Source organism: Solanum tuberosum, unplaced genomic scaffold (genome assembly GCF_000226075.1).
Source record: "Solanum tuberosum cultivar DM 1-3 516 R44 unplaced genomic scaffold, SolTub_3.0 scf00268, whole genome shotgun sequence".
NCBI classification, from domain to species: Eukaryota; Viridiplantae; Streptophyta; class Magnoliopsida; order Solanales; family Solanaceae; genus Solanum; species Solanum tuberosum.
The window spans coordinates 826,732-841,388 of record NW_006239190.1 but is presented as its reverse complement, the minus strand read 5'-3'; the positions used below and the strand labels follow the sequence as shown (position 1 = coordinate 841,388).

Here is a 14,657-nt window from a genome sequence, read left to right as displayed (position 1 = left end):
CCCCCTGCCCCCCCCCCCCCCCCAAAATTGCAAAACAAGTGGATTAAGACTTTTAATGCCTCCTAAAAAAAATTAAACTTTAGACTTTAGAACAAGAGGACCAGTTGTAGTTGGGATCATCATGATAAAACACAGTACATATATACTAAGACCAATTGTGCTTCACTTTTTCAAAAACATGCATTGGATCTTAATTTTGAAAAGGTAGAATTATAAATTGCCACTACCACCAAGAATATGGTGAAATGACAAAATTATTTTTTTAAACAAGAGATTTCGAGTTTGAGATTAATGAAGTTCTCTTTATCAAGAGCTCCTAAAAAAACCTTTTATGACACTAATTCAAATCAATGGAGTTAATGATTTTGCACACCTAATATATGTTTTAAACCAAGAAAAAAGTATTGAAGCTAATTTGTAGCGCCTAGTAATTGGGTCCCATAGAAAATATCTGAGGGTATCTTTGAAAGGTGATCCTTGAATCATTATGGCTACCTATCAATGGCCTTTAGACAATACTATTTACTAGCTACCAAATCCACAAATGTATTATATTATGTACTATAAACAAATGTGTGGTTTCTATGAGTAAAATACATACGTAGAAATGAAGCACCTAGGTGGAAGTTATTAGTACTCCATTTGAGGAGACAATAGTAACCTTAGATCGAGTCATTGAAAACAGTCACTAATATTATAAACTGTATCATACCTCTTGGATTGCGGCCCTTTTCTGAATCCTACTAACGCGAGTTGTTTTGTGCATCAGACTGTCATTTTTTACTCATGAGAATCCAACGTTATCAATTACGTCAATAACAAAGAAAAAAACGAACTAATCTCATATTGCAATAGACATTAATTACTACTATTATTTAGCTAATAAAATCTCAAGTGTTCCTTCAACCAAACGGTCTTTGTAAAGGAATTAAGCTAATGATTAATTTGCATTTTATTTTATTATTGTATGAAATTCATTAAGGGAAATGTATAACAACATATATAATATAGTCTCTCATGTTTAATACCAAAATAAACCAATTACACTAATTTCACACTTTGTGCCCATTTTAAATAGTTCTTGAGTTTAGTTAATATCCATCAGTAATTTGATAAATGGAAACGAACCTGCCATAAGAAACTAAACTAAACTAAACTATACTGATAATATAAAATAAAAAAATGTCGCCATCGTATTTATCCCGAGTCCACAATACAATGCGTAATTGAAGAAAATTCCTCTCTGTTGCCTTCCCATAGTGGAGGATGATGAATCTTAAATCAGGTAATTCAGATGCGTAACTGAAGCAAATTCCCTTTTTATGTAATCTTTGTTTCAATTTATGTAGCATCTTTCAGATTTCGAAATTTAAACAAGTTCATCTTTTATTACAGAGAGAAGTACTAAAAACACCCCTAAATTCGGCGCAAATTATTATTTTTATCCCAAAACTATTGACTGAACCCCATGCATCTTGCAACCGGAGTGAAATACACTCCTGAATTCTCTTCAAGTTTAGCCTTTTAGGAGTGTTTTCAACACTTCTCTCGGCTTTTTATTAAGAGTTTCATGCTTCTATAAGAGTTAAAATCATTTGCTATATCATGTGGCAGATCGGAGGTGTATCTAAGTTTAGTTAGTCAAGACTGTCAGTAATTCAAAGACGAAACTAAGAATTTACATCAAGTTCAAAAATATTTTCAATACGTCTCTCATAATTATATATAACTAATTATTTTAAATTTCAAAATTTGAATTGTGAACTAATAATACAGATGGCTAATCAATAAGTACATCGTTTTCTATGGTGCAATCATAGCAGCACTCACTTAGATTTTAAGAAATGGAATTAAGGGCCAAAATTTTATGCCTTTCTACCTGTATTCTTGGTACTACTACAACTACAACTACTTTGTATAGTGGATAGAATTTCTGGCCTCAAACGCAAATCATGCCACTACCAGACCAAAGAAAATTCAAAAATATCTAAACAAGTTTTTGTTGAAAAAGATGTGGGATCCTAACACGTGTACATTTTTTTTCATAATATCCCATGATCTTGTCAACAAAATATCCATTTTTTCCTATTATTGTCGTATTGCTTCCAAAACCAGAAAAGTTTTTAACTAATTTATCTCCATTAATGCTTCTGAAAATTACATCTTATTCTACTTTTGGACTTTATTCGTGATTGAACTAAGACAAAAGGAAAAAGCAAAACGAACCGAGCATAATTTTTGGGAAACTTACTTAAATTCCACTAATTTAGAAGCTACTTACTTATACTTTAGTTTGTAATATTACATATCTTATCAGATTTTGGTACATCTAGATACATTCAGATACATGTATCTCAGGATACATGGGGTTCAATTTATTCTAAATACATTATCTCCAATTACATTATATCCAAGTAGATTCACATGTATCTGGAATACATAACAAATCTCGCTCACCTCTTTTCCATCTCGCTCGTCACTCTCCTATGTATATGTTATCCTAGATACATGTGAATAACACCAGATACATGTATCTAGGTGTATTTTTCTCGATATATGGTAGAAAACTCTTGATTAGTGGCAAGATACATAATATTTTGAAAGTATATGCAATAATAATAGGGAAACTTACATGGTTAAGCAAACATATACTAGTTAATTAATCATCATAGCTATAGTTTTAGTTAATTACCACTCGTGACAAACATTCAGTGATAATTACGTGGAATGGGGTTTCGAGTTTGTAGAATTCGAACGTTTGTATGATTCAGAATTTGTATAACTTTTGTATAATGTAACTTTATATAATATAATTTGTATAACGGTTTAAAGTTCAGATCTTTGTGTTTGTATAAATTCGTTATTTCGAGTTTATACAAAAATAACTCAATTATACAAACGTATCCGTCAATTAAACAAACCCACTCGCGAATTATACAAACCCGCGAGTTATACAAACGAGACAACTTAAACTGTAGCTACAACACGTAAATATGCAAACTATAGCTGTGAAGTATAATTAAGTTTATTATAATAGTAATTTGTGAAAAATTCCCATAATACTATATATGGTAGTGAAATATGTCTAGTTACCTAGTTTCACCTAATTTTTGTTTTGAAAAGCAAATGTTGACCCGGTGATTTTTTACACCACGGTGGAGCTAGGTGATTTTTTTATTTGTTTAATCTTTGGTATATATGCATAATAAAGGAATTAATGGAGATCTACCACAATATATTCAAACACATAGTTATCAGTGTAAAGAAAATAAGAAACTAATTTTGTGGCCGACCAAAGAAACTTTGTGGTAAAGCTCAAAAAAATATCTAGAAATTGTGGGCGCAAATGCGTTGATGAATGTAAAGAGGCCAAGTTGATGAAGCTGTTGCTGTTCGTAGGATGGACCCAAACCCAATATGTCAACTTGAGTGTCCAACTTACAATATGGCCCAAATTAAATGTGGTGGGCTAGTCCATTCCACCTTTTATACCAAGAAACCAATGATCATGGTTATCATTCCCTTTTTATTGGGGCAAACAATATAAATTTCACTAGCTTAGGATTAATTACGTGCTATCTAGTGAGCTTTCGAAATTAGCATTTGTCCCAGATTGCGGTTCCCAAATACATGCAACAGGCATGTCGGTCGCAGAGGCAGAGCCAAGGTTAGAAGTTTGGGGGTTCTAAAACAATTTTATTTGGGGGTTCACATGTTAATATACATATATTTATTTAATTTTCTAATATAAATATAGGGTCTACGAAAAAACTAGTGGGTTCATCCGAACCCATGAACCCCCACCTAGCTCCGCCTCTGATGTCGGGATACATGGGATCAAAATTTATGTGTAATTTATTTCAAATACGTTGTATTCAAGTAGATTTGCATGTATCTATGATACATTGACTCTCTCCCTCACCTCTATTTCTATGTATCGGTATTTCATAATGTATTTCGAATGAATCTGGTATCTTAGATACATGTATTCAGTGTGATTTGCATGTATCTGAGATACACTGATTCTCTCGTTCTCCTTCCTCTTATCTCGCTTGCCTCTTTCGCTCTGTCCCTTGCCTCTCTCCCTAATTTCAGAGTGTATCTGGTAGCAGAAATATATGTATTTAGGTGTATCTAGCTTGAAATATACTATGAAATTACTAATTAGTGAGACAATATGTACGTAATTATTTCAAACTATAATTTTTTTTTATTAATATGATAGAAATGGTGGTATAATTAGGTAGTTTTCCCTTTTAATTTTGAAAAGTAAAAACTACTGTTAGATTTTGTAATATTAAATCTTAATACAGTATATTTATATTATTTTCCTTTAACAAAAAGTATTTGAGATATTGGTGAGGTGTTTTGTATCCCTCCCGTCAAAAACCAATTCAAAATATCAATGCTTCCTGGCCTAGATATCCAACAAAATTTATCATTTTTAAATATAGAGACCTACTTTTCCTAATTTTAACCTAACCTGTCAATTTTGAAGCGTTGAATAGAGATAACACAACAATAAAAGTTCATGATTTAGGAAAATAATCTCTGATCCAAAATAAGTCACTTTAGAAAACAATAATTACCTGACATAGCAAATGTATGTCTTGTATTTATTTGAAATACGAGTTTAAAAAAATTATTATACATAACGAGAGTTTTAGGTTTAATCTATTTTTTGTTGTATTTTTTCGCGTAGAGGTGTATTGATTCACTTGGTATCGGTGTATCAATTCGTTATGTATTTGTTCACTTTGATCAAGAGGGAATCTATACAATGTGACAAAGGGAATCTATACAATGCGAACATGTATAATAAAATACATAGCGAATTAATACACTGATACAGAGTGAATCGATACGTTGTATCGCGAGCTTTTTTTAACATAAACTAATGCTATGTTTGATAATTAGTCAAATTATTGCTAATCGTCAATAATTATGGCTCAAAGTATCACTATTTCTAAATTTCCTCCTTTAAAAAACCAATTTAATTAAAAAAATAACAATTTAAAAAACCAAGAAGACATTAATTATTTTGTCTCAAAACTACTTTTTATTACTCTATCTAAAAATAAATTATCTAATAACTCTAAGGAAATATAAAGAATAATATAGTTAAATAATTAATATAATTAATATTATTAAATAAATTTCTTAATGAATATGTCAACTTCAAAAACACATTTATTTGAATCGAAGCGAGTATATCTCATTGTTGAATGGACACAAATTTAAGAGCCATTTTAGCCAACTTTCACATATTTGTTTGTCCATAACATTTCGTAATTGTACATTACGAAATGTTAAGAGATCTGTTAACTAAATAAAAATAGTATATCTCGAACTTAATAAATAAAAAATTGGTCTAATTTGAAACTCAAATTGATAAAGTTCATATTTTGGAACTACCATCTATAGGTAGGGTTTAACATTTTATAAATATCACTTCATTCTTAATTAGAAACTTTGAGTTCATGCCGAAGAACGAAATCGCCCTAGAGAGGGAGAAATGTTTCCTCCCAAGTGTAATTATTTTGTTCTTTCATTTCCATTTTGTTTATTGCAATTGCTAGATGAGTATGCTTATGATGTACGATTGGCACCTACACTAATTCTCCGGTGAGAGAATAACTACTACAACCAGACTAAGCAACTTCAAGAACTAAAGCATTTAAAGATACGAAAGCAGGTTTAAATGACTAGTAAAAATTGAGTTCCCATAAACTCTAAAGGTTTTAAATAAACAGCTAAACAAAACTATTGCGGAAGTTCAACCCCTAGAACCTGAAAGTCATTGCACCAAAACTCTATAATTCAACAAGTCTAAGGAAAAGGGGTGCAACCCCGAAACTAAACATTACGAATAAGTCTAACTAAATAATCAGAGTCCGAAAAGAGTGGACTAAACAAATAGAGGACCCATGGCAGCCTGGAAGAACTATCTCACCCTTGAATCCGGTCTCGATCAATGATCCTCTAGCTGAGGTCTATCAGTAGCCGCCTGAAGATGTCATGTACTCAATAAAGAACGAGCAAGTGCAGTATCATTACACAACCACAGTGTACTGATAGGATCACACGGCCACTCCAGTAAGCGAAATACAAGCAAGCAATTACAACACAGTAAACACACATATACAGAATGCATAACTCAGTTATCATTTTAGGAGCAACATACAATTTCTCAATATCACTGACAGAAAGATATGAATGTAATAATCACAAGTGGTCCTCTTATGGAACCCACACCCAAACTGTTAGTGAGTCAGAACGTGACACCTGATCCATTATACATGTGTCGAAACGTGACACTCGATCCAATATATGTGTCGGAACGTGACACTCGATCCAATATATGTGTCGGAACGTGACACTCGATCCAATCAGCACAACCACAATCACAACCACACCATAAGAAATAGTGCACATAGTCACACAATCAAGTAACAAGTTCATGGCATGTAATTGTTCGCACATAATCATTTCATTAGATTCAGTTCACATTTCCCTATTCACATACACGCATGCATACAATGAAACAATTAACCGGCATATATCACATAAACAGGAAATCGAACCATCACCTACCTCGAAACCAAGCTTGAATCCTCCTAAGACACTTGAGCCTTCCCTTTCCAGATTCTTTCAACTTGTTCTTGGTCTAAAATAGATAAATAACGCAAGGATCAATAAACAAGGCCTAATTTATCCGGATAATAATTAAACTATCAATCCAAGGCCAAACCCAAGATCCTAATATTCAATTAGGGATTTTCCCACCATTAACTTCAGGCCAACCCTCCTCCAACGATCATTACCCAAGATTCTAAGTTATAAGAATCAAATTACGGATTAGGGGAGTAATAATCTTACCTTTAGGGCTAGAATTCGTGGAAAACTGTCAAGAACTGCCCTGGGTCGTTCCTTAGCTCTTAAGAACGAAGTTTTGCATAAAATAATGATTTTGGGGTTTTTTTCTGATTTAAGTTGCGACTGCCCCACCCGGGCGGGCCCCAACCCGCCACAGCAGCCCCATTTTGGCGAGTTTAATCTTGCCCCGGCGGCTTGCACGGAGGCGGAAGCTCGGAATTCGAGTTCCAAGCTCCCATTTCGCAACACTCCTTCAACCCTTGACGTTCAAAAACTACCCTTTCACGCCAAGATCAGTTTCGGGAGTTCTACTCGCTCGAATTCGATTTCGTAAAGTCGTACAGGCTCCTTAACGTCTTGGTTGTCCACTCATGTGATCAAATTCATAATTTAACACCTCATTCATTACCAGATTTCCCTAGACCTCACCTGACTCAGATTTCGTCCAAGTCTGGACTAGGCTAAAATTTCCAAGTCTAGTTCAAAAGTTTTCTGGCCCAAATTCTTTCCCCATTGGCTTTTCCATAACGACGGAGACCGGTCGTTACATGTACGTAATAACATACGTTTCTGCATTAAATTTTAATTTACAATGCCACTGATTACATAGAAAATCAATAAGCCAATTATATTATACACAAAAATATATATGTCATTTTAGGTTTTGTTCGAAATATCTCATTAATGGATTGAATTTCAATTTTGGAATTGAAAATTGGAAAATCATTATAACTAGGCAAACATAAGCTCTATATGTTCCTACTTTAAAATAATTATCCAACAAAGCTATAATGTTATTTTGATAGAAAATTTATACAATTATATTCAATTTCCTATTTCATGCTGAATTAGAAATTATATCTGACTAATATTTTTCACTAATTTTCTTGTAAAATTTATCGTAGTTGGCCCAACGTTTTTTTTTTCCACAAATACAAGACTAATTTAAAATATAGTTGCAAAAAAAAAGTTTTAAATTACAATATGCCACAAAAAATATTAGTTTCAATTTTTTTTTCTCCTTTTCCATTCACACTTCTTTCTTTTTATTTCTCATATTTCTACACTAAGAATGAAAGAAAAAATGAATAAGAATAAGAAACTTAAATAATGATAATTAAAGAAGTTAAAAAATAATTCATGCGTGAAAAAATCATATACCTTCCTACATGAATTTTTAAAATATTAAAAATCAAAGAATAAATTTAAAATTATTTTTTCACATTCTTTAGATGAAAATGATATGTGTATAATTTTTGTAAGGGCATGAGTATATGTGACTGTGAGTCACTTTTGTAATAACAGGGATATTTGTAAGTCACTTTTGTAATGAGTGGTATGTCAGTTATAAATAACAAAGTTGGGGTATATATAGCCTTTTTCCCAGACAACTCTATAAAAAGAAAACGAAGTCAATGAGGTAAATAAAATATATCAAATTTTGTTTTTAAAACTTTTTAGGATAGGTTATTAGTGCCATCTCATTTACAATCTACAATAAATAAATTTCGTAAGTACTGTAAATTAACTACTCGCATCAGTTAAAGAATTGAGCAGACAACAACCTAAATTGTATATGTGATACAATTGCTTCATAACTTTAATACAAAAAAACAAGTAGTAGCAATGTTATGTAAACAGCAAAATCCCCGTTAAACGATATAATATACACCTATACTATTGGCTTTTATAAAATTTTCTTAATAATATATCCAAAAATTACCTAATTACACAAATATTCCTATCATATTTACTAATCTCTCAATAGTTTGAAATAATTACATATTGTCTCATTAATTAATAATGTCATACCAAATTTCAAATCAAATACACTTAGATACCAGGGCCGGCTGAAGCCTAAAGGAAGTAAAGCACTTGTTTTAGGACCCAAGGTTTTTAAGGCCCCAAATCACTAAATTTTAAGAGTATTATATATATATATTGCTCATGAATTCAAAAATTTTCTAAATAAATATTATGTTCGATTCAAAAAAATATTTTTTGTATGTTATACACACTTTTAATTTTAGACAACTATATTATATTTTGTTTGTATGTCTGAAATTTCATGCTGAGTCAAATCAAAACATATAAAATAAAATGAGTGAAGTATATTTAGTCCGTTTTTAAGAATTGACTTTAGGCCACATATTTCGTTGAACCGCCCTTGTTAGATACATGTATTTTTGTTATAAGATACACTGAAATAGGAAGAGAGGTGAGCAAGATAGTCTATGTATCCAGATACATGCAAATCGCATTAGATATATATCTGGGATACTAGATAGGATTATTTGTATATCGACATTCTAATGCAAATATGTAGGGAGATAGGCCAGTGAGAGAGGGAGAGAGATGGGCGAGAGAGGAGAGAGGCGAGCGAAATAGGAAAGAGGTGAGAAAGAATCACATATATATTAATTCACCTGAATATAGTGTATCTGAATAAATTACATCTAATTTTAACCTCATGTATTAGAGATACATGTATCTGGATGCTCCAGATACATGTATTCGAATTCCAAATTTTGATTAGATTCATAAAAATTCACGTGAAGGGAAGTAATTTGCTTCTAAACTATTAAGATTTATGTTGCTTGTCCTTATTTTTTTATTTGGCCCACTAGTTGGCCCGACCCACGTTGCTCATGCCCCACAAACCAACATACTTACTCAGGCCTGACTAAATAACTTTATTCTTAAATAGATTTCAAAATTCTTAACTCAATCATATCAAATCATGATTTGAGTCAAATTGATCCAACAAACCTAGTTTATGTAAGAATATTTGTGTAATTAGGTAGTTTTAAAATTATTATTTGGTATTCAATCACCAAGTCTATCATTCACCAATATTTCAAGTTTGTTATCGTTTATAACTCATTGGGTAGAGTCAATAATATGGATTAAGACGATTTATCCAACCACACCCTAATTATGATTTGATAGAATTAGTCTAAGGCCTTATTTGTTTTCATTAAGATTAAGAGGTCTGAATCTGAATGCACATCTGAATATTAAGATTAAGATGTCAGAATCTGAATGCTTGTTTGAATATTAAGATGTAGTTTCTAGATCTGAACACTAAATCATTAAGATTGTTTGTTTTCTATAGCTCAATGTGCATAATTTATTTATTTTTAAATTAGGAATTAAACATTATATCAGTAAAAGTTATAATCCAAACCAAGAATACTTCTTCCAAAAAATTGTTTAAAAAAAAAGATTATAACCCATCCCAGAAAAAAAATGATTTATTTGTTTTCTCAAATAATTTTTTCTCAAGAAACAATGATAACTTATTCCAAATAAGTTTTGACAACAAACAAATTGTGACAAAAAGAGTTCTTCATAAATATCAATTCACCCAAGAATATTGTATATATTAAAAATATTAGATAAATACTTGTAAAAGATTATGAAAACTTACTTATTCAAAAGAAAAGAAATGGTATTTGATTGGAAAAGGAGAGGAAGAAACTTGAAACTTGTCCAGAAGAGAAGCAAGGAAGAAGATAATTGATTTATGAAAGAACGCTTAGAGTCTGAATGGTATTAAGACTCTGTTATAAATTTGATTCATTAAGACTCATTAAGAGATTTTTAAAAAAAGAAAAAAATGAACTTAATGGAATGAATCTTAATAAGATTCAGACTTAAAAATCAAACACACTTAATGAGCTGAATCTGAATGATTAAGATTCAGACCCCCATTAAGTGCAAACAAATGAGGCTTAAGACTTTTGTGGGCCATTTAAAAACATAATATTTCTTTACTTGCTTATTTTAATATTTGGGAAGTGCTAAATGACCAGAAAGTTTGGCCAAAATTTGATCAGAAAAATAAAAAAACTATAATATTTTTTTTATTTTAAAATAAACTGATCTTTTTTTTATTTTTTAATTAAAATGTATTAAAGTTAGAAAGGGAAAAATATTTAAAAAGATGAAATAACATAGATAAAATATCATTCTGACCAAATTTTCTGGCCAAAAAAATATTTTCTTAATATTTTATTTTATTATTTAGTCCAGGAGCTAACTAGATTCACATTGCTCAAGCTCTTTGGATTAACAAACTTATTATTTAAATGGATTTCAAAAACCTTACTCCAATCTTATCAATTCATTATTTGGACCAGATTAGTCCAACAAATTTAATTTGTGATAAAATTATTTGTGTAGTTTATAGTTTTTTCATTTATCACTGAATACACTATCATTCACCAATGTTTCAAGTCTTTTATTGTTTATAACCCATTGGGTAGAGCCAATAATATGGACTAAGACGGTTGATCCAACCGCACACAAATTATGATTTGACAAAACTCAACTAAATTTGTTGTAGCCCATTTAAAAACATAATATTTTTTTTATTTTTTTTTGAACATTAAAACATATAGTAATGATTACAATGTTACAGCGAAGCCAAACTTGCAAACCATGAAACACTGGGTGCAAGCATTAAATCCTGTTTATTTCTGTAGGGAGAGGTGGTTGCATGAGGAAAACGGCATACTGATGATAGGATTTGAACATCAGAAGGCCTTTCCTCCTTCCCCAATAATATTCTTTTTATTATTGGCTTATTTTAGTATTTTACTTTATTTTGTATTTAATCACGAGTGTAGACGTTGAAATTTTGTGACACTCTACAGGACATGTTCAATTTGAGTTGGGATTCTACAAGGTGTGTTTAATTCCAATTAAATTCTTGGAGGCTACAACCCTAAACCCCTAGTTCATTGCCTATATAAAAGACATTATTTTCTCTTGAAAATACATCTCAAATATTCCATAAAATCATGAAATATTCATAAAAAGATCAAATCTAAATCATCTTAATTTGACAAATACACCACTAACGACCCTTAAATTATGTAAATCAAGTCTAAATCATCCTAAGTCAAGAAATACACCATAAACAACCCTTGAATTATGAATAAATATCTTATGAGAGAAGAATTAAGGGACCACCAGAATTGTACCCGCAATCTTGATAAATCAAATTATGTTTCTTCATTTTTTTTTGTGATTGTAATTTATTTTCTATCACTTTAAAATTTATTGCAAACAACGAGTTAATCCAAATCACATTGATTAAGCCCTGCGAATTAATAAACTTACTCAACCGAGCTAAAAAAACATTAAAATGGGTTTCAAAAATCTTAGTCTAATCTTATATTATTTGGATCAAATAAGTCGAAAAAGCCTAGTTGACAACTCTAAAGTTAATTATTTAGTACTAAAAACTTACAGCCATTATAATTAAATGGCAATTAATTTGCAACTAATAGAGTAATTTGTGAAGGACAAGCAAACACAAATTCCACTAATTTAAGATTTAATTATCCGTCTTTTCAATCTCCAAATACATGTATATATCTATCTTGTACAAATAGATCAAAGTTAAATGTAATTTGGAATGGATAATAATTGTATTAGTATTCAATCACTTTTTAGAGTAGCAATGAAAAAAATCCAAACCATCACTTAGTAATTGCAAAAAGGTTATCTACTTAACATAATCCAAATTAAATTTTGATTTGTATGTAGTATACAATTCAATTGCAATACAAATATCACTTGTATAAAACCAATCCATGTATTAAAATAAAATGAATTTCTTCATTTAAAACAGTTATAAAATCAATCAATCAATCAATCAACAAATGCAAATTAATTTATCTCCATTTAAAAGAAAAAAAAACTTAAAAAAGAAGAATCACTCAGTTCAGCGGGGTACTCGACACGCAAGCAAACTCTAAAAATAGAGAAGCCTGCAATCCGGTCTGTTGAGCTTGAATATTATGGAGTCGTCATCGTGATTCTTCTTAGTAATAAATTAAAGGAAAACAGAAAATAAATCACATTGTCATACGAAGCAAAAGATATAATAAAAGTCACCATCATCATCAGAACAAAAATTATTTTCATTCACAACCATAACTGGTTGTGTCCAAAGGTGTCCTAAGATTGATATGTATATCATCATGTGATTTCTGGTGACAATTAAAATTTGCACAAAGCATGTGTACTTGAATAAAATTGAATATTAGCCTTAAAGATTCAGATGCAATAATGTAATCACGGTATAAAATCAGTCCAAGTGTTGGAATAATAATAATTGCTTCATCATCATCACCATAAAAACAACAACAAAAACTAAAGATCATTCAGTAATGGCAAATTAATTTATTGGTTCGATTCTGCCAGCAACTTTCCTCACCGATATCAGAAGAGGGAGCTTAGATATCCTCATCACGATCTCAATTTCACAAATAAATAAATTAAAAAGAAAAGTCACTCAGTTCAGCGGGGTACTCGACACGCAAACTTACTCTAAGAATAGAGAAGCCTGCAATCCGGTCTGTTGAGCTTGAATTTTATGGAGTCGTCACCGTGACAATAAATTAGCACAAAAACAAAGAGAATTAAACGGCAAATGTACAAACAGATTTTTTTTTAAAAAAAAGTAGATCTGAGGGAGGATTGAAATTACTCAGTAGTGGCTAGTTATTATTGGTTCGATTCTGCCAGCAAGTTTCCTCAGCTTTAACTCAGAAGAGGGAGCTTAAGAATCCTCATAGCAAAATCAACCTCCCCAAAAATTGTTTACAAAAATAGATATAAAAAATGAAAGATGTAAGAAGAGATGGCTCAGGGAAGAAGGAGATCGACATGCAAAGGCATGAGCCCCTGGCAATCCGGTCTGTTGAGCTTGATCTTTTACAGAGTCCTCATAGCGACTCTTCCTTCTACATCAAAGCAAATAAAATTAATGGAAAAAACAGTAAAAGAGGAAAAAGAAGAGAAGTTTGATGTTGCTCACTGAGTGTATGATGGCAGGTAGGTGGGCGGTGACTATCCATTTATAGAGGTTCTGCTAGGGTTTCTAGGTTTTAAGATGGAGAAGCTCTGCGGCTAACCCTATTAGCGAAATGACAGATTCAACCTGGATTTATTGAAATATTACAGAAAATTCTCCTATTTCTCCTCTGGGCTAAGAATATTGATAGTCCAATGGGCTAAGAATTTTGATAGTCCAATAAGTTTTCATGGACAGTGAAATTGTCCGTGTTTTGCGTGGTAATAAAAGAAATTAATAAATTTATATATTTTTATTTTTTATATATAAAAATATATTAATTTTATAAATAGATAATTTCTTATTTAATAACATAATATGTAATATTTTATATTTAGGTTTAGTGTCAGATAAGATAATATTGATATTTCTCTTCATATACTATATGATATGTTTTTTTAAATCTTTTTTCGGTATATAAAATAGAAATTTTGTGCATTATTTTAAGTACAAACTATTCATATGTATATAGTAAAAAAAAATATTTATGATGTGAAGTAAATATAATAAGAAGTCATATTTTGAAATAATTATATATTGTACGTTGAAAATGTTATTTTATATTTTAATTTTCTCTATGTTTTGTAGGAGTGCTTCATTCTACACAAATTCTAATTTCTTTTAAAAATATTGTTGAATTTCTTCATTGTTTCTTTGTTATTATATTATTTTATATGAGTTATAAGTAAGATGAAGAGATATGAGTTATAAATAATTTGAATATGTAATTTTTATTAGTCATTAAAAATATTAATAATTATGTATTAATTTTATTTATAAAAATATTAATAAATAAATGGTGAAAATAGGGAGGGGGAAGGGGGTACTAAAAAAATATGAATAAATGAAGGAGCAATAATTGACACATTTATTTTTGTACAATACTAATAATTAAAGGGGGGGGGGGGGGGGC

General features: G+C 30.6%; 1 long non-coding RNA gene across 1 annotated transcript; it reads right to left on the bottom strand.

Annotated features, from left to right (window-relative positions):
- Nucleotides 1-12,772: 12,772 nt before the first annotated feature.
- LOC102602641 (uncharacterized) lies at nt 12,773-13,813 on the bottom strand. The gene is made up of 2 exons (XR_368159.2): nt 13,709-13,813; nt 12,773-13,634 (listed from the first exon to the last, which is right to left on the bottom strand). It is a non-coding gene; the product is annotated as an uncharacterized lncRNA (long non-coding RNA).
- Nucleotides 13,814-14,657: the final 844 nt, after the last annotated feature.